This window comes from Nomascus leucogenys, chromosome 10 (assembly GCF_006542625.1).
Source record: "Nomascus leucogenys isolate Asia chromosome 10, Asia_NLE_v1, whole genome shotgun sequence".
In the NCBI taxonomy this organism is placed as follows: Eukaryota; Metazoa; Chordata; class Mammalia; order Primates; family Hylobatidae; genus Nomascus; species Nomascus leucogenys.
Window position 1 is genome coordinate 11,342,383 of NC_044390.1, and position 26,441 is coordinate 11,368,823.

General features: G+C 44.5%; 1 long non-coding RNA gene across 1 annotated transcript; it reads right to left on the reverse strand.

Moving 5' to 3' along the window:
* Nucleotides 1–1,270: 1,270 nt before the first annotated feature.
* LOC115837051 lies at nucleotides 1,271–25,090 on the reverse strand. The gene is made up of 3 exons (XR_004032110.1): nucleotides 24,970–25,090; nucleotides 23,451–23,701; nucleotides 1,271–1,724 (listed from the first exon to the last, which is right to left on the reverse strand). It is a non-coding gene; the product is annotated as an uncharacterized LOC115837051 (long non-coding RNA).
* Nucleotides 25,091–26,441: the final 1,351 nt, after the last annotated feature.

Genomic DNA, 26,441 nt, shown 5'->3' on the forward strand with positions numbered 1-26,441 from the left:
AGCCTTAATTTAATCAACACTTTCAACCTCCACTCATCCACAACTTCTTAGTGATGTAGGAAAATTGTCGGATTTGAATGTCATTTCCTCGGGGAGCCCTGCCTATCTGTCAGTACACCTGTGACCCAGTAGTAAAAGAACCACATGGTAAACAGTCAAAGAGGAAACCAGGGAGAAAAGGGGACCTTGATAACTCACAGCTTAGATAGTCAGCTCTTGAATAGCTGAAAGCTGATGCAGTTTTAACCAGCGATTTGAAGATCAAATGATTCCACATTTTACAATTGTACTGCATTTGAGGTTTTTGATAAGATGTGTTATTGGAAAAGAGGTGACTAAAACTGTGTGAAAGGCACAGTGAAATGCACTAAATGGATCATTTTCGAGGCCCTTCACTGAATGGAAACTGTGCTTGCAGTGGGTCAATACTGAGAGTCTCCTAAGGCATACTTAACATGGCGGCGGGGGGCAGGAACCCCTTTGACAGTGTGGCGAAATCTATGGACTTTTCTCAGAATGTTTTAAAATGCATACAAATATAATACATAGAATTATAAAAGCCTTCAACTATGTTGAAATACAGCTACAAAATAATTTTTAAAATATGGCATGGTAAAGTGTTATTTAATAACAGTTTAAACAACAAAAACTAGTAACATCTCTAATATTTAATCATTATCTGAAGTAACAATAAGTATAAATCAAGATAGCTGCAACAACTGTCATGCGATTTGAAAGATTTGTGATTTCTCTTGGTGACAAAAAGTCACAGGTGCTACTAATATTATTCTAGTTTGTTGCCTATATTTGTAATTGCAAGGAATGTTAAATTTCAGTTAGAGGTAAGAGAAAATAAAGATGTCATTTTATTTTGCCATCCAAGTTCACAGACCAGGTTAGAAACTGCTGTTATGAGGTCCCTCTAACACATGGCGACCATGTTGAGAACTAGGGCCCCCACGTGTTTTCTTGACATTGATGTACACAGCTCTAGGAGGTCATGTCCCACCTATTCAAGCAATTAAATCACAATTTATATCATGCACCTTTAAAAAAATGTGTTCTTAGATAGATAAGTTCAACAACAAGAAGAGAGAAAGGGTCCTATCAGGCTGCTGGTTGGAAAAGACCTTTACTGAATTCATTGCCATGAACTCTCCTTAGCACGTAGTTCTCTAAGACTGGCATTATTGTGTTTTCTGCTGAGTTAGTAGCTTGTTGGATCCTTTACATCCTCTTGTGATGTTCTTGCCCCATAAGATGTGGGCAGTTCAGATATAGGAAATGGTTCAGGAAGGGGAAATTCAAACTCTCCGCCTAGAGAAGCTGTTTGCTCTTTGCATGAAAGTGCTCTTTGAAAATGGCTGAGGGATAAAGACAGGCCTCTCTGGAAGGGGAATTTTGTGCCCACTAAAATACAAATAAGGAAGTCATCTTTTTTTTTCTTCTCATAAATGCAAAGTTGAAATCAATTCACTGGGCCGATTGCATAGGGATAAGAGGTACAGTTCCCCTTTCCTGTTTATTTTAGTACTTACCTAAATGAGAAGGGTGGAGGAATTGTGGGAAGTGTCTTAACACTGCGTGGAAGGGCAGATCACTACTTTATTGTTGCAAAAATGATGTTCCTCTTTAACTTAGAAATTAGCGCATCAGGCAACAATTCTCCTTCAACAATCACCATTTCGCTGATTAAGTGTGTCTTCAAAGATTAGCTTTCATACCTGCAAATTAAAAGGAAAAAAAAGGTAAAATTCATTCGACAATAGAAAAATCTACATCTAAACAGTAGGCCATTAGTGAAAAAACTAGGGGATTTGGAAAAAACAAAACAATTCTCAGACCAAATTTATGAGGGCAACACATTATAAAATATGGAGCTATCATATCTTCATATTGAAAAGACTTGGCCGGGCGCGGTGGCTCACGCTTGTAATCCCAGCACTTTGGGAGGCCGAGGCGGGTGGATCACGAGGTCAGGAGCTCGAGACCACAGTGAAACCCCGTCTCTACTAAAAATACAAAAAAATTAGCCGGGCGTGGTGGCGGGCGCCTGTAGTCCCAGCTACTCGGAGAGGCTGAGGCAGGAGAATGGCATGAACCTGGGAGGCGGAGCTTGCAGTGAGCCGAGATCGTGCCACTGCACTCCAGCCTGCGCGACAGAGCAAGACTCCGTCTAAAAAAAAAAAAAAAAAAAAAAAAAAGAAAGAAAAGGCTTTTGACCCCTTACATACTTATTTAAACAACAACAAAAAAGTAAGGCTAAGAAAACACCTGCTGGGTAGCTGTCTACTTGACTCTAGATCATACTTTTTCCCAATCACTTGCATTTGTATTTTGATTATAAGACAAGCAGAGCCTATATCTTACTCTATTACAGCTATTTGTGTGTTTTTTTCCTTGATTTTGAATTTTTGGAGCTGGCATCTCCAGAGTCATGCCAGGCAATTAGTAGGTTCTCAATAAACCTTTGCTGAATTGAAGGGAATTCAGAGAAGCATTGCTGATGAGGGAGGATACAGAAAGGGATTTTTCTATAAAGCCTGACCAGTAGTGTTAAAAAAGTTTTCCACCAGTAACATGAATAATGGATTTTTTAAAAGAAACAAGCTTTTAAAATTTGCAAAGTACACAGAAGAAGTCTATTAAAGAGGCTCTCAATGAGCAGTGTAAAGGTCAGAAATAAACAAAATTAAGTCTGCCAGAAGTCTGAAAATGGTCATTATGCTATTATTGATGAAATTACTAATTCCAATAATAATCGTGACCATTATTGCATAGTGACTTGTGCAGTTTCTTCATCTGTGAAATAGGGACATGAATAGACCCTCCATCCTTGCGTGGTTATGAGGATTAAATGAGTTAATGCACATAACACACTTCTAGTAGCACCTGGCACATGAGAAGTGTTAGTTATGCCAGGTGTGGTGCTGAGTGCTTCTCGTACTTTACTAGTGGAAATAACAAAGAAGCCAGGATGAAGCGAAACCTTAGGAGCTGGGAAAAAGGAGAAGGGTCGAAACTTATGTTCTAGAGTTTTCATGTCTTAGTCTTTGTATGACTGTTGCTGCTGCCTGGCGCAACCTTCCGCAGGCTGGCTCCCGTGGCTGGCTCCCTCTCATCCTGCAGGTCTCAGCTTAAAAGCCCAGCTCAGACATGCTTTCCCTCACTCACAGTCGAAAGTCACGTCCCCTATATTATTCCCTCTTTCCACACAGTGTTTCTTTTTAGAACACTTAACACTGTGTGTAATTGCATAGCAATAGTTTATCTAGCTAGTGAATGTCTCCACCACTAGCCTGTTCACTCCACGAAGACTGGTTGTGTTTACTGATTATCCTCAACTCCTAGCAAATTGCCTGGCACATACCAAATGCTTAATGAATGAAATGAAACTGTACCTGTTGTAAAAAATGAATGAATAAAAGTATACCTGTTGTAAACAAATGGAATAACTGAATGTATCAGGGTTTCCATTATACCCAAGGTCACTTCCAGGCAGCATGGCATCCTCTTGGTCTACAAGATACTTGCCTTTTGAAAACACACCAGCACTTAGAAAAGTGGCGCTACTCCAAACTTTGTAATTTAACACTGGATCCTCTGATAGCTTCTTCCAGGATCCTAAAGTTTGTGTGTCCCATCTCCAGAGAATGTTCAGCCACCCCTACCTACATCACTATATACTTCCTGATTTTCATCAGGCTTACAGAGACAGGGGTGAGAAAGTAGGGTAAAGTTACTCTGATAGTAGCTGAGATATGAAAGTGGAGGAAGGCAAACTATAGAATTTGAGAATTCACTGCCCTTTTACTAAGAAACACTTCTTTTTTTTTTTTTTTTTTTTTTTGAAACTTCTAGGGTGGCAGGAAGTACTTGCCCAAACCTCAGAGTCTGGGGCAATCGACAGTACCCTAACCTCCCTGAACAGGTTCAGACACCCAGGCCGGGTATAGGAATAACCCAGATGTTTTTAAAGTTAAGACCCGAAGTGGAGAAAAGGAAAAAATGAAGAAAGAGCTCAAACTCCACAGTGGATGTCCTGGGATTAGTAGGGACAACACAAACAGAGCTCAGGGAAGGAAGACAGAGAGAGAGGGGAGGGGAAGTTTTTTGTTCTCGAAGTGTAATGTAGAAAAAAATAACTCTGGCTGGGCGTGGTGGCTCATGCCTGTAATCCCAGCACTTTGGGAGGCCGAGATGGGTGGATCACTTGAGGTCAGAAGTTTGAGACCAGGCTAGCCAGCATGGTGAAATCACCTCTCTACTAAAAATATAAAAATTAGTCAGGTGCGGTGGTAGGTGTCTGTAATCCCAGCTACTCCTGAGGCTGAGGCATGAGAATCGCTTGAACCCGGGAGGTAGAAGATGCAGTGAGCCGAGATCGAGCCACTGCACTCCAGCCTGGGCGACAGAGTAAGACTCCATCTCCAAAAAATCAAAAAACAAAAAACAAACAACAACCTCACAAAGCTCCTCACCTCAAACTGACCAGTAAGAAGCCAGACTACTACTTCCACTTTTATGTTGTGGCTGGCAGACCACAGGGGGCCTGCCCTGGAGAGGGCGGAGAGGGAAAGCCCAGCTGCTGCTCACTCAGCCCTTATTTGACAGAAGACTTGTCCCCAGATCAGGGATGACCAGGGAAGAGATCAGTGGACAGCGTAAATCCACAGCCATTTGATGTAGGGACATTTTAATTTGGGAAATCAAATGCAGGAAAGATATTACCTTACTGTTCATTTCAAGCATCTCACACACACCATTAAATGCCCCAAACCAGGCTACCATTGAACCTTAACCACGTACAAATTATGTATTTACCCAAATACCCCAACGTGCTAACAATCCTTTCTGGGTTGCATGTAGCCCAAACTGCCCCTGTGTGTGAATTACAAAAGGCACACTCCCACCCCTTCTTCAAGACACTTGGCTTACTTCTGTTGGAAAATTGTTGTCACGGGCTGATTTATTAGAATAAGACACATGACTATCATCTGCCAGGAAACTATCATAATAAATATACAAACTAACTGTGTTTACTATCAATGATAGTCCTTTAGATGTGGTGCCTTTGTGCAGAAGTCAGTTTGAAATAGAGAAGTTTGAAATAGTTATATCAGGGCCATCAAAAGCTTAACTTCCTTGTCCCAGTATCCTTATTAATGCTTTGCAAAATCATGATCCTTAATGCATTTCTCATCTTGCTATGGTCAACTTGTGATACACTGAATGAACAAAATAGAATGAACAGAAATGAAGGATCTGTTTGTCAGATCGGTTAAACCAGGATGTTTCAAAGGAAAGGATTGTTAGCATGTTGGGGTATTTGGGTAAATATGTAATTTGTACGTGGCTAAGGTTCAACAGTAGCCTGGTTTGGGGCATTTAATGGTGTGTGTGAGATACTCAAAATGAACAGTAAGGTAATATCTTTCCTGCATTTGATTTCTCAAATTAAAATGTCCCTACATCAAATGGCTGTGGATTTACCCTGAGCATTAGCTCTGAGGTTGGGAATAGACGACCTGTGTACTTCTGCCTCCTGATCATGCCTGGGGCTTTCTAATCTCATGGCCTAAAGGTCTCAAAACAGGTAAAACAAAAATGAATGTTCTCAAATTCATGGGGGAATCTCACCAGTTATTTTGGAAATAAATATAGCTGCATGCAGACAAGCTTCCATTTGTCCAGAATTACCTAACTAAGTGGAAGCTGCCCACACTATTACACTGGAGTTAAAGTATTCTGAGCTCCACCCACTCTCTACCCATTTTTAGCATAGTGTGATGGAGGCAAGCAGACCATGAGAACCCAGTGGAAATGTCACCAAGTGACCAGATCCCAGGCCTGTTTGCAGGTGGTGTCTGACTGCTGGTCACCAGATCCCTCCCACCATAAATACAGAAGTTCCTTGTCAAAATTCTTTCACACAAGTTCTCATGCTTTAAACTCACGAAAGGAGGACAGGGCTCCTATCTCTCCATTTTACAGAATGGGAAACAGGCTCAGGGAGGCTAGTGTGTAGAAAAGTCAGGAACCAGAATGTGGGTCTGTTGATTCTTTGGTCCAATATTCCATGAGTCTCAGCTCTTAGCACTGAAATCATGTGGGGGAACTTTGAAAAATGTGGATGCCCAGGCTCAGTCCCAGCTCTTCAAGGGATAGAACCTGGAATGTGTATTTTTCTTTCTTATTTTTTGAGACAGAGTCTCACTCTTATCGCCCAGGCTAGAGTGCAGTGGTGCGATCTCGATTCATTGCAACCTCCGCCTCCCAGGGTCAAGCAATTCTCCTGCCTTAGCCTCCCAAGCAGCTGGGATTACAGGTGCCCGCCACCCCAACTGGCTAATTTTTGTATTTTTAGTAGAGATGGGGTTTCACCATGTTGGCCAGGCTGGTCTTTAACTCCCAACCTCAAGTGATCACCTGCCTGGGCCTCCCAAAGTGCTGGGATTACAGACATGAGCCACAGCGCCCAGCCTGGAATGTATATTTTCTTAAAGTGCCATGAGGACAGGGCGTGGTGGTTCATGCCTATGATCCCAGCACTTTGGGAGGCCGAGGCAGGAGGATCACTTGAGCCCAGGAGTTCGACACCAGCCTGGCAAGATGATGAAACCCTGTTTCCACCAGGATAAAAAAAAAAACAAAGGCAGGCATGGTGGTCCACGCCTATAGTCCCAGCTACTCAAGAGACTGAGGTGGGAGGATTGCTTGAACCCAGGAGGTGGAAGTTGCAGTGAGCCACTGCACTCCAAGCTGGGCGACAGAGTGAGACCCTGTCTCAAAATTAATTAATTAAATTAAATTAAAATAAAGTGCCATGAATTCAGATATGCAGCCAAAATTTGTAACCATTAGTCTGACATGTGCTTAATCGGAGGATCTGGAAAAATAATAAATAATCAGAGGATCCAGAAAAATAATAAATAAATAATAAAAAAATCAGAGGATCCAGAAAAATAATAAATAATAAAAAAAAATCAGAGGATCCAGAAAAATAAATAATTGGAGGATCCAGAAAAATAACAAAATAAAAAATCGGAGGATCCAGAAGAATAAAATTAAAAAATCTGACATATGCTTAATCGGAGGATCCAGAAAAATAATATGAAAACAAATTTAACTGGAGCATAAGGAAAAAAAGGCTTGGCTTGTTCCGTTTAGAACATCCATTAGAGTAATACCACGGTGTTGTATATTGTATTAAATAAGAAGGCACCTCTGAATTGTGCAAAGAGCAGAGATCCTGTGAGAAGGAAATTCATTGACAAGATCCCTACAAATACAGTTAGAATGCAAGAAGGATCAGGATGGCCCATTAGAGCTCTGGAAGACAGATACTGCTTCAATTCCCTAACACATTCCAGCTTCCACAATGCTAGGAAATAATATACTGTGCACTGTCTCCACAATGACTCCCTGCAGGCCTGAAAGAAAAGAGCCTTGTTGGAGACATGGCCAGTCTATTGGGGGTGATTATGGTCTGCTCTCTTCTTCTGTCATGTTTCCTCTCTAATCAGGGCTGACTCAAATATTCCAGGAGAAGTTAGGAGTCAGAACACCTGGTGCTGGTCCCAGCTCTATCATTCTCTGCAATGCGATTTTCTTAGCTAAGCTGACTTTGGTTTTCTAATTTTTAAAATGAGAAGCCTAATTGTTGTTCCAGTCACTTTACATGCAGGATGCGTTGTGATGATGTATCCATACACATATACAAGCAGAGTATAGTGCATTATTATGATTACTTTGAATAGCACCATTGGATGTATTAGTTCCAAATGGGGCGTGTGCATTCTGAGTCCCGTGTGCCATTAAAGACCCTATTTTCTAGTAGCCTGACACCTTATCCATCCCTAATGGGGAAACATTTGGGAAGCATTGGTTTCCTTCTTTTGAACCACCCAAGCCAGAATATTCCAGAGAGTTGAAGAAAGGAGAGGGAGTCAGGGATCTAAGGTCAAAACAAGATATTGGAGGCCAGGTGTGGTGGCTCATGCCTGTAATCTTAGCACTTTGGGAGGTCAGAGGTGGGCAGCTCACTTGAGCCTAGGAGTTTGAGACCAGCCTGGGCAACATAGTGAGATCCCCACAAATCATAAAAATATTAGCCGGCATGTGGTCCATGCCTGTGGTCCCAGCTACTTGGGAGGCTGGGCTGGGAGGATCACTTGAACCTGGGAGGTAGAGGCTGCAATGAGCTGTGATCATACCACTGCATTCCAGCCTGGGTGCCATAGTGAGACCCTGTCTCAAAAAGAAAAAAAAAAAAAACCACTGTAAAAAGTGTAATTGGATTGTTTGTAACTGAAAGAATAAATGCTTGAGGGGATGGATACCCCATTCTGCATGATGTGCTTATTTCCCATTGCATGCCTGTATCAAAACATCTTATGTACCCCACAAATATATACACCTACTATGTACCCCCAACAATTAAAATTTTAAAATTAAAAAAAAAAAACAATGATTTAACACCCCCTTAAAAATTATTAGCTTGGAATGGTGGTATGCACTTACAGTCCTAGCTACTCAGGTGGCTGAGATGGGAAGATCATCTGAGCCCAGCAGGCTGAGGCTGCAGTGAACTATGATCATGCCACTGTACTCCAGCCTGGTTGACAGAATGAGACCAGGAAGGAAGGAAGGAAGGGAGGGAGGAAGAGAGGAAGGGAGGAATGGGGGGAGGAAGGAAGGAAGGGAGGGAGGGAGGGAAAAGAAAGAAAGAGGAAGAAAGAAAAAAAGGGGGCTGGCCATAGATCAGACTATTTGAGAATTAAGAGAAGGTCCTGAGAGAATAGGGAGAAAAACCTAGGCTCTAGGCCTGTGCTGTCCACTACAGTAACCATTAGTCTCATGTGGCTATTTAATGTAAATAAATTAAAATGAAATGCAATTTGAAATTCATCTCCTGCTTCCTACCAGTCATATTTTGAATGCTCACTGGCTGCATGTGACTAGTGGCTACCATGGTTGCCGGTGCTAGAAAGCTCTTTTGGCCAGCACTGCTCCAGGCCTTATTAGGGGTGGACAGGCTGATTTTTTCCCACAGTGTATCCAGATTTCAGTCTGTTCTCAGTGTTCTAATGCCAGTGCACCTGGAGGCTGGGCCAGCTAGGCTGTTTCACTCTTCTTCCCGGCCTGCAACTGCTCCCAGCCCCAACCCCTCTCTCTGATTCAGCAGGAGGTGAACCAAGAGGCAGTGGTGGGAGTCCCTCTCTGTGTAAAGCTGGACTATGGGAGCCCTGGACAGGACTTTCTGGTGGCACTTAGGTTAGTGAGGACCTTCCCCGGACTTTGGGAATAGCCAGGGTCAAATGGAAAATATTTCAAAACCAAATTAAGACCATTGAGAGCTTCCCTTCACATATCAGCTCTCTAAGGATGCCAGCCAACCTCTGCCAGCTACTGTCACATCTGTGAGTCTTGCAGGTCCTGCCCGTTAGGGCTGGGTGGGAAGAGAATCACCAGAGAATCGAAGGCCAGAGGTGGGCAGGGCCCTGGAGCCTGGAGTCCCACCCCTTCTTGGGAATTGACCTGGGCCACTTTGGTCACGCACTACATGTAGGTTCTTTTTGGAGGATAACAGCAGCCAGTAGAGAACATGAGGGATGAGGGTTATCTCTTCCCCTAAACCTCACATCCTCATTGAACAAAAGGTAAGGTTCAAGCCAAATTCTGCCATGCTTCTAGTTGTAAACATAAATTCTTTTTAAAAAATTTTTATTTTATTTATATATTTTACTTTTTTAGAGGCAGGGTCTTGCTCTGTTGCCCAGCTTGAAGTACAGTGGTGCAATCATGGCTCACTGCAGCCTTGACCTTCTGGGCTCAAGCGATCCTCCCATCTCAGCCTATTGGGTAGCTAGGACTACAGGCATGCGCTACCAGCACACCTGGCTAATTTATTGATTGACTGATTTTTAATAGAGACGAGGGCTCACCATCTTGTCTAGGCTGGTCTCAAACTCCTGGGTTCCGGTGACCTTCCTGCCTTGGCCTGCCAAAGTGCTGGGATTATAGGTGTGAGCCATAGTGCCCGGCCTAAAGAGAAATTCTTTAGCCACACAGGCATCAAGCAGTTTTGTAGGTCTGATGAAGTTCCAGCTTTCTGTCCTTTGCTGTGCTCTGATCCACCTGGATAAAAGATCGCAAACCTTCTGAGGCAGGATTCTGTGCCCTTAAGCAGGCATCATGCAATTAAAAATTCCCTAAGCCAACGGCCAGAAAGTGATGAGTGCTAATTAAGAAATCATCAGTTGTTGATTGAGAAGTACTGCCTCTGGAGTTGGCCCTCTCTGATATAATGCTAGCTGACCTCGCTGACCTCCTTGAATGTGAATTCCTGATAGTGTGTTAACTGACCACCAGGCAGATGCATCGTATCATCCTGATTTTGCAAAAGTACTTAAAAGTAAATTACAAAAGTATAGTATGCCTCTGTTGTAATAGGAATGCTTAAGCAGAGCGAATTCAAGAGACTTAAAATCACAAAGAGAACTGAACAGATTCTACCTGTTCTGAACCCTGAATTGATTCTCCTAGTTCCCATTACAGCCCGTGTTCCCTCAATCATGGTGTGTGTGTGTGTGGTGTGTGTGTGTGTGTGTGTGTGTGTAACTCACCCTCGGTGATCTTCTGAAAGCCTCCGTCAGTTTCCTCTGGCCCTCATTCTTCTGGTCAAAAGTTCAAGACTTTGCTTCTTACTAAAGGGTATCTTTCTTTTTCTTTTCTTTTCTTTTCTTTTTTATTTTTTGAGACGGAGTCTCGCTCTGTCACCCAGGCTGGAGTGCAGTGGTGCAATCTTGGCTCACTGCAACCTCCACCTCACAGGTTCAAGTGATTCTCCTGTCTCAGCCTCCGGAGTAACTGGGACTACAGGCACGTGCCACCACACCTGACTAATGTTTGTATTTTCAGTAAAGACAGGTTTTCGCCATATTGGCCAGGCTGGTCTCCAACTCCTGACCTCAAGCGATCCACCTGCTTCAGTCTCCCAAAGTGCTGGGATTACAGACGTGAGCCACTGCGCCCGGCCCTGAGGGTATCTTTCAAAATTTCATCTTGTCCCGACTTTTTGGAAGATTGATTTTTGTGGACTGAATCTGAAATGATTCTAATTCTTTGTTCTCCTTAAGACTCATATTAATTTTAACAATTGTCATATGATTTTTGCTTAATCTTATCCTTATTTAAACATGATCGTATGTTGTTTTCTTAATTTAACTTCAAATTCCAAATACATTAGGGATAGGAAGCTCTTTGAAGAGCAAGGACATTTTCTTATTTTTTATATTTCTAGTGCCCTATGCAATGCCTGGCACTTATTTGCCTTAAATAAATCGTGCTGGGTAAAGGAATACAACTGATGTAATAATTTCAAGGTGCAGAGTTAAAGTTTATTCCAGTGGTAGTTTGTAGAATGGAAGACTATTACTCATATAATAGGCCACCTTTGTATAACCCTTATTGTATACCAGGCTCTAGTCTAAGCACTTTATATATGTTCACTGATTTCATCTTTACAACAATCCTATTCAATAGATACTGTCATCCTGGTTTTACAGATGAGGAAATTACGGTGCAGAGAAGTCAAATGACTTGCCCATGATCATCACATAGCCAGGAAATGAGAAAACTAGGATTCAAATTCAAACACTCTGGCTCCAATTCGTGTGTCTGTTGTCTCTCTACTCTCTATTGTTTATGATCTACTAATTAGGGAGAAAATGGAATCTTTACCCCTATCTCACATCCTACACAAAAATAACATATTAGGTGGTTTCATATGATCTTCTGCCAATCAAATAGCTAAAAGGCAATAAAGAATCAACCTGGGAATTACCAGTGAATTTGGGCCAGCATTGAGGCACATAAACCATGGGAATTAGTGAGGGAAGACAGAAGCTGTCTTCATCTCCTGGAGGTATGTACGTGTTTATGAGTGTGTGTGTACGTGTATGGGTGAGGAGGGATTGCGAGGGAAGAGAGAAGAAAGAGAAGGTGGAGAGGGGGCCGAGAAATCTTAGAAAAGGAGGAACTCCCTTTCTAGCCTTTGTCTCCGAGGCAGCCCCAGTCACAGAAGTGCAGGGGTAGGTCCTAGTATCAGAGAATAGCCACTCCTGTGGCCTATGGTCACCTGATTATTGCCACTCAGAGATGTAGACCCGGTTTTCCAGATCTTTAATTTTTAAAGAGAACAAGAAACCTGCATGTTTATGTGAAATTTCCTGATTTTAAAAACAAAACACCTCTCCCTACTGAAGGCCAAGTCTATCAGCTTGAAGACTCAGATCTTAGACTTCAGGAGGTTCCAGGATTCAGAACTGTAAAGACTTATTTACGATCCAGAATTAAATGGAAATGTCTACATCTGAGTTACGGCAATGAACCATCTGATTTTTGTGGCCCTTCCCCAGGAGCTGAGCTGGATTTGTTGCGGAATTCCTACTCGTATTTTCCAAATATCATGCACGTAGGCCCCACATCACAGTTTCTTCCTACGTTTGCTTACCATGCATATCATGATTTACTGAATACTTTTCTCTTTATTGGCTCTATATTAATTCCCTTTTAAAAACTTAGGCTGACATAGCCTATAATAAAATCATAGGTTTCATGTGCTAGACAGATTTTTCTCTAAGTGCATTAAAATAAATAGACAGCTAGTAGAATAAATATTGCTCATTTTGTCTACCACTTAAAATCGTCCTCTGATAATATGCTTTTCATCACTGGAAAGCACTGCCATTATGAAAAGGACTCTTCAGTCAAGGCTAAGATGGAACGTTAGAGAAGGGGAAAGAGACATTGATTGTGCTGGGCTGGGAGAGGAGGAGCAGGAGGAGCCCTGAGAGAGACAAATTTTATTCCACTAGATAAGAAATATGGGAACTTTACAGCTTAACTGTTAAGGATGCACTGGGATTTTATGAAAGAACTCCCCGGCCCCCATCACTGGTTTAGAAAAATCTCTGCCTATCTCCCATATTTTATTTGCCTGTTATCTCCCTACTGCTAAAAACAATTTGCATGAAAACAATCAGACTCTTAGCTCACAGGAGTCCTTGGGCTCCTGCTGTTTTCTTGCTTGCTCGGGCTGGTGCTTTGTCTGTGGTTTAATCACAAGCTCCTGCTTTGGGTACAGTTAGGAACCAGCAAGTAGTGGTGCCCAGTTTCAGATGCGTGGGGACGTGGCATTTCCATCTAGAATCCTTGAGGGCTGATTCCCAGGAGAGAATCCTTGGAAATGTACCCTCAGGAGGGCTGGAAATGAAGTGACTGTAAGCATGCAGGGAGGTGGGGACTGAATTTTATAAAGTAAGTGGTACAAGGGGCTTTCTACTCTAGGGTGATAGAGCGGGGAGTTTTGTGTCACTGCCAGGAAAGAGTCCTTGTTCCAAGCATCTCGCTTTGGGCAGAAATGACAAATGGATATTCACCAAGGTTCAGTCCTTTGCACTCTTGGTGGGTGACAATTCAAGATGCTGCTAGATAACACTTACCCTGGAGAGAATTTGTTTTCTAGGAGTGATGATGAATATTCTTTCTTCCTTTTTTTTTTTTTTTTTTTTGGAGAGAGGGTCTTGCCCTGTCACCCAGGCTAGAGTGCAGTGGCATGATCATGACTCACTACATCCTTGACCTCCTGGGCTTAAGCGAGCCTTCTACCTCAGGCTCCTGTAGGTGGAATTACAGGTGTGCGCCACTACAATCAGCTAATTTTTAAATTTTTTGTAGAGATGGGGTCCCATTATATTGCCCAGGCTGGTCTCAAACTCCTGGGCTCAAGCAATCCTCCTGCCTTGACTTCCCAAAGTACTGGGATTATAGGCATGAGCCACCATGTTTGGCCTATCTTGCTTTTTAAAGTAAATGAAAAAAAATAAAAAACTATAAACACAATTTTTCAGGACAGAGACCACGTTTATGTTCTGCCTATCATTAAATTGCTAGTGATGCCCCGTGTTTAATAAGTGCTTGAATTTTAGTTCAATTAAATCAACTCACTTAAATTATTTATTAAGTTAGCACATTTTGGGAGAAATGGAGTAGTATAAAAAGGAGATAAAAACCAGCAATAGTGTCACTAATAGATAGCCTGTTAATATTTTGCTGAATTTGCTTCTAGCCTTTTTATTTGCATATACATTTTTCCAAATACAATTTAGATCATGCTTTATGATGAATTTTGTATTCTGTCTTGAAAATTAATGTTCCATCAAGAGACATTTCCAAGATCGTTAGTCTGAAGAAACATCACCTTTAATGATCATATGACACTCCAATACTGTGTGTACCATTGTTTATTTAATCATTCTCATATTGAGTGGTCAGAATGTTTTCAAGTTTTCAACTGGGACCCAGAACAATAGAGGCTCATTGCATGCATTGTGCTTTGCTTTGCTTTTCTTTCTTTTTTTTTTTTTCTGAGAGGGAGTCTCACTCTGTCGCCCAGGCTGGAGTGTGCAGTGGCGCAATCTCGGCTCACTGCGAGCTCCGCCTCCCAGGTTCACGCCATTCTCCTGCCTCAGCCTCTCCGAGTAGCTGGGACTACAGGTGCCCGCCACCACGCCCAGCTAATTTTTTTGTATTTTTAGTAGAGACGGGGTTTCACCATGGTCTCGATCTCCTGACCTCGTGATCCGCCCGCCTTGGCCTCCCAAAGTGCTGGAATTACAAGCGTGAGCCACCGCGCCCGACCCTTCTTTTCTTTTCTTTTCTTTTTTTCCCGAGACAGAGTTTCGCTCTGTTGCCAGGGCTGCAGTGCAGTGGCGCAATCTCAGCTCACTGCAAACAGCACAACAGTGTGGCAGAGAAAGAGAAAAGAGAAGGAGCATCTGAACGCCAAGAGGAGTCCAGCTGGGGGCGGTCAGAGAGGAGTTCGGCCGCTAGACAGCCAAAACTCCAGGGGAAGGCTATCTTCCCACTCCATCCCCCTTCCAGCTCCCCATCCATCCCACTAAGAGCCACCTCCACCACTCAATAAAACCTCACATTCATCCTTCAAGTCCATGTGTGACTTGGTTCTTCCAGGACACAGGGCAAGAGCTCTGGATGGATACAGAAAGCTGTCACACTGGCCCACTGCCTTTGTGAAAAGGCAGAGGGCCCATTGAGCGGGTGAATACATCAGCCGTCTGTGGATGGCAAGGCTGAAAGAGCACAGTGTAACACGTGCCCACTTGGGCTTTGGGAGTCGCAGACACCCACCCCTAGACGCTGCCATGGGGCAGGAACCCAAAAGCACTCACTCCGGCTCCTGCACCTGACCTGTCAGGGGTTCGAGCAGCAGTAGCAGAAGTCTTTGGAAGAGTCTCCGTCCATGACAGGCAGGCAGAAAGCAGTGAGCGGGAAAGGAGGGAGATCTGTTAGAGCTACAGATGAAATGACTGAGAATCCAGGGGCTTGTCTGGTGGCGATACTGTCAGCCATGGAGGAATCCATTTCTAATAGCTGCTTCTTATACATTATTCATGAAAACAGGAAGACAGAGCCGATAACATCAGAATGATGCCACTGTCCAGCAAATCTAATGACTGTAGCTTGAGGGCATTTTAACTAGCATGGAAAAATATTTTTGCCAATTTGAGGTCCAGAGGGTTAGAAAGCTAACTCAACTTGAAGGGCTGGTGAGTTTCATTTGGAAAAAGGTGTGGCCTTCCACCAGCAACATCTGTTTTGTTGTGGTGTCTGGGCCATTCCTACCTTCTCATTTCTTAGTTTTTAATGGAAGAATTATTGCTGCTCTAGTTAAATAGCCCTAGGATTTCAAATCAGTCTCTATTTTCCTACTTGTCATTCAAAAGACAGGGACAAGCAATAGGACTCTGTGAAGGGCTTTGCTGGATTTCAGTATAAATTATTAGCTTCTAATCTCTCCAAGCCTAAGGGACAAGTGCTTTTTAAACAGTAAGAGAATTCTGCTGCTGCTAAAATCTGATGTTTTCCCCCAATTTCTGATTCATTACAACTGCAAGATTCGTTCCATCATAAAAACCCCTTCAACTTGCTGTCAAAAAGCCAGGAGGTTAGTTTGTTGAAAGAGAAGAGAGGAAAATTAAGAGTGGAGGCCATTCTCATTGTCCCGGGGTGCAGGTGGGAAGAGGGAGGCGGCAGCTCACATCCGTTCTTAATTTGCGATTTTATTTCACAATTTGTTTATTGTGAAATTCTTAATTTATTATTTTCTGACCTTCATGTAGAATGTTCTGGGTTCCTGAACATCGGTTGATGCATTTCAATCAACTACATTCATTCATCCATTTCACTAACAGTTATCAAGGGTGTGTGACGAGTCTAGGGCAGCAGTCCCCAACCTTTTTGGCACCAGGGACTGGTTTTGTGGAAGACAGTTTTTCCACAAATGGGAGGGAGTTGGGAGGGATGATTTGGGGATCAGGGATTAGATTCTCATAAGGAGCGCATAACCTAGATCCCTCACATGAGCAGTTCACAATAGGGTCTGGGCTTCTGTGAGAATCTAATGCTGCAGCTGAGCTGACAGGAGGCGGAGCTCAGGCAGTAATGCTTGCTCACCTGCACTCACCGCTTGCTGGGTGGTCCAGTTCCTAACAGGCCACAAACTGGTACCAGTTCGTGGCTTGGGGGTTGGGGACCCCTGGTCTAGGGCACTTGTAAACTGTTTGCAGAGTAAAACATGAATCCAGCTTCGGTGCCTGCCTTCATGCAACTTATAATCTCTGCAGACAGATGAATGAATGATTGAATAACATCATAAAACAATGTCATTCCCAGTGTACTTGGAGAGGAAATAATGGTGAGGAATGGTGGGGGTGGAGTTCAGATGATCAGGTTTTATTTAAATCATTATGTATTTTATTTTCAATTGTATTATATAAACATAACTAGCCCTTCCAACCTGTAATTCCACAGACACTGCTCAGGAGACTGATGAAGTTGATTTAAAGGAAGTAATAATAGTCCAAGTTGTATTAGGATGTAGAAAAATCACCAAGTTGGTAAATAATAGTAATAATGATTATAACAACCAACGCTTATAAAGCGATTAGTATGGGCCAAGTACAATTTATAAGTGTTTTTTGTGTTTTCGTATAATCTTTATAACCACCATGCAGTACAATTGTCATCCCTATTTTGCCAATAAGGAAACTGAGCAGCGAACTTATGTAACTTGCCTAAGGTCACACAGGTACTGGATTTGAATCCAGACAGCTGGCATCTGCGTGCATGCTTAGAGAAACCAAGGTGTGGGACCCCCAGGAGATAAGCAGCAAACCAGCCTTGGGAGGTGAGAGTCAGAGACAGTTCAAGGCAGAGGTGGTGTTTAAAGTAGCTAATTTAGGATGAGTACTGTGGACCAATGGACAGGGGGCAAGGGCATTTTAGGTGGGAGGGCTGGGCCACAACAGGTGCACGGCGTGTTTGGGGTTGAGAGTGGTGGGCTGGGAGTGGCATGGTGGTGTGGCAAAGAGCATGTGATGTGGGAAATGGAACAGGGTTCATGCCACTGAAGGCCTCATGTGTCTGGCTGGACTTTACCCTCTGAGATATTGACTAAATTTTCACTCTGGAAAGAGACTTCGATGGCCATGGAGGGGGCTGGCCATGTTGGGGGCTGGCCACGTGGGGGCTGGATGACTCAGAGAGGCCTGGGAGGGGAGCTTTGACTCAGTTGCTCAGGAAATGGAAACTTCATGAGTCAGAAGGAACATCTGCCCCCATGATCGCTCTCCATTGAGTGGAAGCAGTTATGAGATTGGTGAGATTGTCTGGTGGGGCCAGGGGAACACAACCCTATCCCTCCATTCTCCTTCCTCATCCACCCTGCAAAGCTCTGGTCTCATAAAGGGACCCATGCTGCCTACCTCAAGCTGAGGCCCCTCTCCAGTCCTACTTCCAGATACCCAAGAGGCCTTCCTTACCCTCTCACTACACTGGCTGCTCTCTTTCCTAATCCTCATGGATGAGGATGAGGATGGGGGTGGGGGTGGGGGGTGGTGGGCAGCCTGGCATACTCCCTGAGGCTGCCTGGGTGTGGGTCTGCAGATACAATCTCTATCCTCCCAGGTCTCAGGACCTGGGGGCTTGGGGAGGGTGGAAGCCCAGTTTTCAGCCTGAGTACTTACTATCTTATTCATCAACCCAGCTGTATCAATAACAAATCAGTTATCATATTTCAGTCCCCATCTAGTACCAGGTCTGGTGTGATGAAGACTAAAAGGAAGGCATGCAATTGATTCACAACAATAGCCATTCCTTACTACAACCTCATGCATTATTATTGTCCCCATTTGGATAGGAGGAACAGGCTCAAAGGGCTTAAGCAACCTGGGGGAGGTCATAGCTAGTGATGCCAAAACCAGGAATCAAGCACATGGCTTCTCTCACTTAAAAAAAACAAAAACACAAACAAAAACAAAAAAAAAACCAAAAAACCCCCATATTTCAGGTTACTAAGCTAGCCTTTAAAAGTCTCTCATATACTAGTATAATTTAACTGTTAGATATCAGAAAGTTTAAAGAAATATTCTGCCTGCATAGTTTTGGATGTGCAACTAAAAGTCTTACAAATAAAATAAGCATGAATGATGAAATTCTAATTATCCAAGAAAGGCAGCTGCCTGTTTGGATAGACTTACACATTTTATAGAACTCAGTGTTAACACTGGCCAATTTTTTCCCTCTTGGTTCTTCTCTGAATTTCAATGAATTTTTCATCAGCATATTAATTAGTGCAAATCTTGGATTGCACTTTGTAATTAAGATCTTATGTGTTCCTCTAGATCTTACGTTTGAGTTAAATGTTAATTTTTCAAAGAGAAAAATTAGGAATTTGATAACTGCCTTCCTTCCTGGCAATAGAATATACATGCTGCCTGTCAAAAAAGATGGAATGCCTGAGTTTCTAAGATAGGGAGTGATAGATTATTCATCATGAAATTGCAAACTCATTTGCCCCATATCATAATCAATTGCTGACAGCAGATTTTCTGGAAACCCATTTGTGAAACGCATTTGGGAGTCTAGTCACCGAATGTTAACTCAGATTCCTTGACTTGCCATTAGTCTTTGTAACTTTTCCTTAGTCCATGTCCTGATTTGCTCTAATTTCTATCAATTTTAAAGGCACCAGAAGAAAGTTATGTAGTATAACTTCATTTTTCCATAGTAATAATAATAGTTCTTACCACATGCTCTTGAGAGGCAGGTCTCCATGGATCGCTCATATTTCTGCACATCTTATGAGCAGGAGCACTGACTTTTTGTTGTGGGTTAGCTTTTCAAAGATGCTTATTAGCAAACAGCCTTAGAAGACAGAGATAGTATCTTCTCCTGGAGCAAAGAGCAGTCATGCTTACTGCCCATTATAAAAGATTTGGGTTCCCTAAGCTCAGGGTTCCCCTCCTGTAATGCAGACCACTGTATGTGCCGGTGATGCCTTTGTGTCACTCCATGGGAACTGAGCTCAGGGAACTAGCACAAATACTGATGTTACTGCTATAGCTGTTGCTGTGAGTAATAAAGTCCTTTGCCTCTGACCAGGGGTCTCGCGTCACCCACCATCTTCTATGAAATGTGGGAGGCTAACTTGTGAGCTTGCAAGTAGGGTAAAAATTCCAGAGCTTTCACAGTCCTTGACACATGCCAGGCACTGTTTTGTGTGTGTGTGTGTGTGTGTGTGTGTGTGTGTGTGTCCTTATAGCAACTGTATGAGGTATTATCATCCTCATTTTACAGATGAGGAAACTGAGGCACAGAGACATTATTCAAGTAGGTGGCAAAGCCAAGATTTGAACCAGGCAGTGTGATTCTGTTGTCTGTGCTCTGCTTCATTTCTTCTCTCTTGAGCACATGATCCCAGAGCTTGCCTTAGCTACTGAATTGCAATTTAAAAATGGAGTGCTGCCCTATACGTCTTAGAACAAATTGATCAGATATTGGTGTTAATGATGCTCCTTCAAAAGTTCCAAGAAGTTTCTGTGCATTCACCTTGCAAATATTTATAGAGCAAGAAAGACCCTGGTTGTTGCCTGTGGTGTAGTCTATGCTTTTGGCGCCTAGGAGGGGATTGGCCTGAGAGTAGCCAGTAGGTATTCTTGTTCCTTCTTGTAGTGTCCACTGGTCAATCCATTTAGGATAGTCCTCCCCTGCCCCACTCCACTCTCAGGGAGCAACTTCTCCTTATCTTCTGCTTTCTAATGCCACTATTAATAATAACAGTAAATAACAACGATACCACCATCATTCAGCAAATATGTATCATGTGCCTAGTTTGTACCTGATGTTATTATAGGCACTTAGGATGTACCAGTCAATTCAACTAAGACCTTGCTGCATCTAGCTGGGGAGACAAGCAATGAGTGAATAGACAAATATATAATACCAGGTATGGTTCCATGAAGAAAATCAAAGCAGTCAGGGGATAGGGGGTGATTGGGGGGCTACTTTAGATAGAATGGCAGGTGAGGCTCTCTAAAAGAGGGGACATTTGAGCCAAGACTTTAGTGCATGACCGAGATTTGCTGAGTGCCAACTATTTGCACTGTTGCAGGGCTTAGGGATACTTCAGTGAGCAAAAAAAAAAAAAGCATTCTAATCAGGCAAGGCAGACAATAGAGAGCACATAAATAAAACCCTGAGCATGGCCACAGTGGGAAGTGCAAGAAAGCAGGGAAGGGGGCAAGAAGCCCTGGGGAAGGGGGAAAGAGTGGTTCAAATTGAAACTGAGGAGATCAATGAAGGTCTCACTGAGGAGGTGACACTGAGCAAAGTCCTGAAGGAAGGGAGGGAATGACCCGCAAGGCCAACTAGGATAAGAGTGTTGCTGGTAAAGGAATGTGTTTGGTGAATAGCATTGAGGTCAGGGTGCCTGGAGCAGAGGGAACCAAGGGAGAGGTAAGTGTCAGGCCAGATTCTGCATGACCTCATGGTCATAGTTAAGGACTGTGGCTTCCACTTTGGGTGAGATGGAAGGCGACCAGGGGGTTCTGAACAGAGACATGTCATTATCTGACTTATAAAATAGTAACCATAATCCTCTTGGTAGCTGTCATTTGTTAATGCTACTATGTGCCGGTCACTTGGATGTCATCTCAGGGAACCCTCGATAAGGTGTTCTTAGGGAGGCATTACTATTATTTCCATGGCACATACTATGATTTGAATGTTTGTCTCCTCCAAGCTTATGTTGAAACTGAATCCCCAGCATGGCAGTATTGAGAGGTGGAGCCTTGAGGTGATTGGGTCACGAGGGCTTGGGCCTCAGGAATGGATTAATTTATTTATGGGTTAATGGATTAATGGGCTATCCTGGGAGTGGGACGGTGGCTTTATAAGAAGAGGAAGAGGGACCTGAGCTAGCACGCTCAGCCCCCTGGCCGTGTGCTGCTGTGCACCATCTTGGAAAGCTGCAGAGGGTTCCCAGCAGCAAGGACGCCCTCAGCAAATGTGGTCCCTCGACCTTGGACTTCTCAGCCTTCATAACTGTAAGAATAAATTCCTTCTATTTATAAATCACCCAGTTTCAGGTATTCTGTCATAAGCAACAGAAAATGGACTAAGACAGTACAGATGAGTTAACTGAGGCAAAGAATAATTGAGGACATTTCCCCAAAGTTGCACCATTTCTCCACACAGGATTCTTATCCCCTAACCCCATTTGGGCCCTCAACACAGCTCAGTGATCCTTTGGCCCATTGACCGCCATCCTCCCCATGCCTCCATCCCCACAGAGAAACCCCATCCCACCCCAGCTTCTCCTTGGCCTCGTGGTCCAGCCCTACACTTGTAAACATTGGTGCACCGCTGGTCTTCAGCACCTAGGCTCGCCTTCCTTCTCTGAGAGCCTCACGATCCCTACCTATCCCCTCCACTTCCGCCACAATCTAGGTTCAGCAGGCACCACGTGGCTGCCCGGCTTAGCCATGTTTTTCAGTCACGTGTCTAGGTTTACACCAATGGAATGGGAGGGGAAGGGCTGTGTGAATCTCTAATTCCTGCCCTATTTTTTTCCTTTTTTCACAGCCGCATTGCTAAAGAACAATCCCCACTTCCTTGCCTTCTGTGTATTCCCAGGCTGCAGTCTGGCCCCCTCCTTCCTCATCCTACTGAAAGGAGCCCTGCTGAGCCCACCATTGATCTGCTGGTGACTAGGAGTCAGGCATGTGCACAGACTTTTTCCATTTGAACTGCTCCAAGGCTGGCTGACGGCCACCCCCTTGGACTTCTGTCCACCCAACACCCAGTCAACCATTCTGGTGGCTCTTTCTCAGTCTCTTAGGTCCCTCAGCGCCCAAAATTGGTACCTTTTTTCTGAGGCAGAGTCTCACTGTGTCACTCAGGCTGGAGTGCACTGGCACGATCTTGGCTCACCGCAACCTTCACTTCCTGGGTTCAAGTGATTCTCCTGCCTCAGCCTCCCAAGTAGCTGGGATTACAGGCATGTGCTACCATGCCCAGCTAATTTTTGTATTTTTAGTAGAGACAGGGTTTCATCATGTTGGCCAGGCTGGTCTCTAACTCCTGACCTCACGTGAGTGCCTGCCTGGGCCTCCCAAAGTGCTGGGATTACAGGTGTGAGCCACCGCACCTGGCCAAAACTGGGACATTTGAAGTTCTGTTCCTGACCATCTTCCCATTTTGCCAGCATCATCCCATTACTTCATTGACTCATGTAACGTTGTATTTTTAGCCCCAATGTACCTCCTACGTTTTAGTCTTTCTGTCTATGTGACATTCCACTTGGATACCCCACAGATGTCTGGACTCTCATGATCCAATCTGAGTCAATCCTCCCCGAACTCACCTCCCCACAGTGATTCCACCTCATTTTCTGCCCTCCTTCCTTTCCACCACCCCTGTCTGATTACTCAGTTCTGTAGTTACCACCTGCCTCAAAGAGTGCCACACCCGCTCCCTGTTCTCATTGCCAGTGCCTTGCTTGATTTTATCAGCCACTCCTGCCTGGACTACTACAATGACCTACTTACAAGTCTTCCTATTTCTTGCTTGGTGGTTATCACAGAGATCACTTTGGAAGCTTCTTGAAAGTGCAGATTCTTAGGCTGTACCCCCAGAGAGTCTGACTCGGTAAGACCAAGGTACAATCCAGGCATGTGGGTTTTTTAATAAGCTCACTGCTGGAATCATCCAGTGCAGATGGTCCCCAGACCACTCTGTAAAAACCACATGACTTGCTCTCTCCTTATTCCAGTCCATTAACTACATGATTAATTACTAAAGCTATTAATTACTACCTAACATTTTTGGAACACTTATTATATCCCAAGGCTGTGTTGAACTTTCTATATGCCTATGGGCCACTAACATAACAACTCTATGTTTTAACTATGATTATGATTCCATTTTACCTTTGGGAAAACTGAGGCACAGAGAGCTAAGTTAACTAGCCCAAGGGCACATTCTCTCTGATCCAAAGCCAAGTTCTCATGAGTACATCTTACCATCTCCTTTGCTCCCCATGGTCCAGCTATGCCGAATGTCTTTAGTTCTCTGAATGACTTTAGTTCTCTGCTTCTTTATGGCTCTGAGCATTTGTCACGTGGTTCCCCTCTTTGAAATGACCATCTGTATCAGTTTCCTATGACTTCATAACACATTGCAAACATAACAGCTTAAAACACCCATTTATTAGTTCATAGTTCTGGAGGTCAGAAGCCTGACTGCAGCATGACTGGGTCCTCTCTTCAGGGTCCTACAGAGATAAAATCAAGGTGTCAGCTGGGACTAAGTCTCATACAGCTTGGGGATCCCTTCCAAACTCCCTGCTTGTTGGCAGAGTTCAGTGCTTTTGCAGTGGTAGGACTGAAGGCTGGTTTCTCTGCTGGCTGTCAGGCAGGGGTTGTTCTGAGCTCCTAGAGTCAGCCTGCATTCCTTGCCACGTGGCCCCTTTCATCTGTAAAGCCAGCAAAGAAAATCTTGCCAATGATGAGTTCTTGCCACTTGTCAAATCTCTTCTGCCAGGACAATCCAGTCCCTTTCAAAGGTTCACCTGGCCAGGTTAGGCCCACCCAGGATCATCTCCAGATCTTAAGATCAATTAATTTGGGAACTTTAATTACATCTGCAAATTCTCTTCACAGAAGCACCTAAATTGTTTGATTGAATAACTGGGCAAAGGTGTGTGTACACTGCAAGGGGCATGGGCTGAGAATCTTCAGGGGTCATCTTAGAATTCTGCCTAATCTTCGAAACTCAGCTCAAGGGTGACTTTCTTGATGCCTCTAGGCCGAGCTAGGTCCAACCCCTGTACCCCATAACATCAAATACACACTCTTTTACTGGTCCATTTCCCCCCAGCTGGGCTGTGAGATTCTTGAGATAAGAAACCAAGCCTTGGTCATCTCTGTGTGCCCAGCTCCCGGAATAGCACCCGACTCTATATTTGCTGCCTGAGAGCTCAGGATGTGCTCAAGCAAGCTCTCCAGACGAAAAGGGCATTTTCATTAGAATTGCATGCATCGCAGGTACAGGGCTGTTGACAGGGGACAGCAAGTGCTTCCGGGAGGTCCCAGGAAACGTCATCGGCACCCTAGGCTCCAAAGTCTTTTAGCAGAGAACCATGGGCAGGCCAGCATGCCTTCTGAAAAGCCCAGTGAAACCAGCATCGCCGTGACGGTGAGGCGGATGGGCCACTAGGTGTCACTCAAGATTAAATAAAGAGAAACGCGGGTGCTTCGAAAGCCGTTTCCGCCCTTCTAGGGAAGGGAGCTGGTTAGACGGTCCCCACCCATTATTTTCTGGTTCAGGCTCCAAGCCTTCCGCGGCTCTTCATTTCCCTTCGCGGACAAGTCTGGGTCTAAAATAGGACCACACAATTCGAAGCTATAAGGCTGGGGGCCACCCGACCGTCTAATTCAGCCTCCCGATTTTGTGGACCAGCAACCAGAGCCGGGAGCTTGCGCAGGGCGGGGAGCAGAGACCCGCTTCAGCCCCCACGGGGGTCCGCGTGCTCCTGCCTACCCTCGAGCAGCAGTGAGGAGGCGCGGGCTGGTCCCGGCTCTCGGCCTGGGTGTCCAGGGTGTCCTGGGTCGTCCCGGGGGCTGCACCGCGAGGTGACCCTCAGGACTACTTTCAGATGCCCAGGCCACGTTCAGCTGATTCAGCGCCCGTGCTCCAGAACCTAAGACGAGGAAGGTGAAAAAGAAGGTCCCGTGGATCTGTTAGGACCTGACCTTTCTTCAGATCGTCTCAAACAATCTCTTCTTTCTTTGGATTTTAGGGCTGGGGAGTGGGGACGCACCTGGCTTCCTGACAGCATCTGCAATTGACCACAGTCCTTTCACTTGTGCCGGGGGAGGTTCGGGGCTGAAGGGAGGGGGTAGCAAAATGCTTGTGCAAAGCACCTTCTTGGCGGGAGTTTGGTTTTTCTGCCCCCACCCTCCTACTTTCCCCGTGGAAGAAGTGGATGTCCACGCGCGAGGTTCGAACAGGCTGCAGGACCAAGGCACCGCGCGTGCGGACTGATCTTCCTCACCCCCGGCAGAGGGCGCCCTTCTCCCGCTTCAGCGCCCCGCCGGGCGAGCACCTCCAGCCGCGCCCCGAGCCCTGCCTCGTCCAGGCCGGGCCTCCAGCGCCAGGTGCCTGCAGCCCTACACAGGGAGAATTACAAAGCTACTTCTGTCTGACCTTGGGCACAGCCTTTGAATGTCCCGTTCCTTTTGCTTCTAGCTGACTTACTGCTCATTTTTATTTTCCTAAGTGAATATTGAAACTTACTTGCATTTTGTGGAGCTCCTGGTAACAGAGGGAGCTTACCTGGCAGGGTGAGAATCCCGCTAAGGAAGTTGGCTCAGGACGGAGGTTCTCGCCAGGGCTCACCCACAAAGGGAATAATCCTATCTATTAGACAAATAATTTCTTTTAAAGCTTGCAAAGGGGGGCGCACGCGGTCGCTCATGCCTGTAATCCCAACACTTTGGGAGGCTGAGGCCGGCGGATCACTTCAGGTCAGGAATTCGAGAGCAGCCTGGCCAACATGGTGGAACCCGGTCTCTACTAAAAATACAAAAATTAGCTGGGCATGGTGGCTCGTGCCTGTAATCCCAGCTACTCGGAGGCTGAAACAGGAGAATCACTTGAACCTGGGAAGCAGAGCTTGCAGTGAGCCAAGATCGTGCCATTGCACTCCAGCCTGGGCCACAGAGCCAGACTGTCTCAAAAAACAAACAAACAAACAAACAAACAAACAAACAAACAAAGGGGTTTTCCTGTGTCAAGCTTAACCGATTCTATTTATCTCTTTCCTCTTCATGAAAAGGTTGATTTATTCATTTCTCAACTGATATTTTACTAAGTACCTTCTGTGTGCCAGGTACCAGGGTGAAAAAGGCAGAGTTGTTTCCTGGTTTGGGTGGAGCCGATGGCCTAATAAGGGAAGATGTATTGAATAAACAGGTTAATTGGTCATACTTAAGATAAACGCTACACAGGAA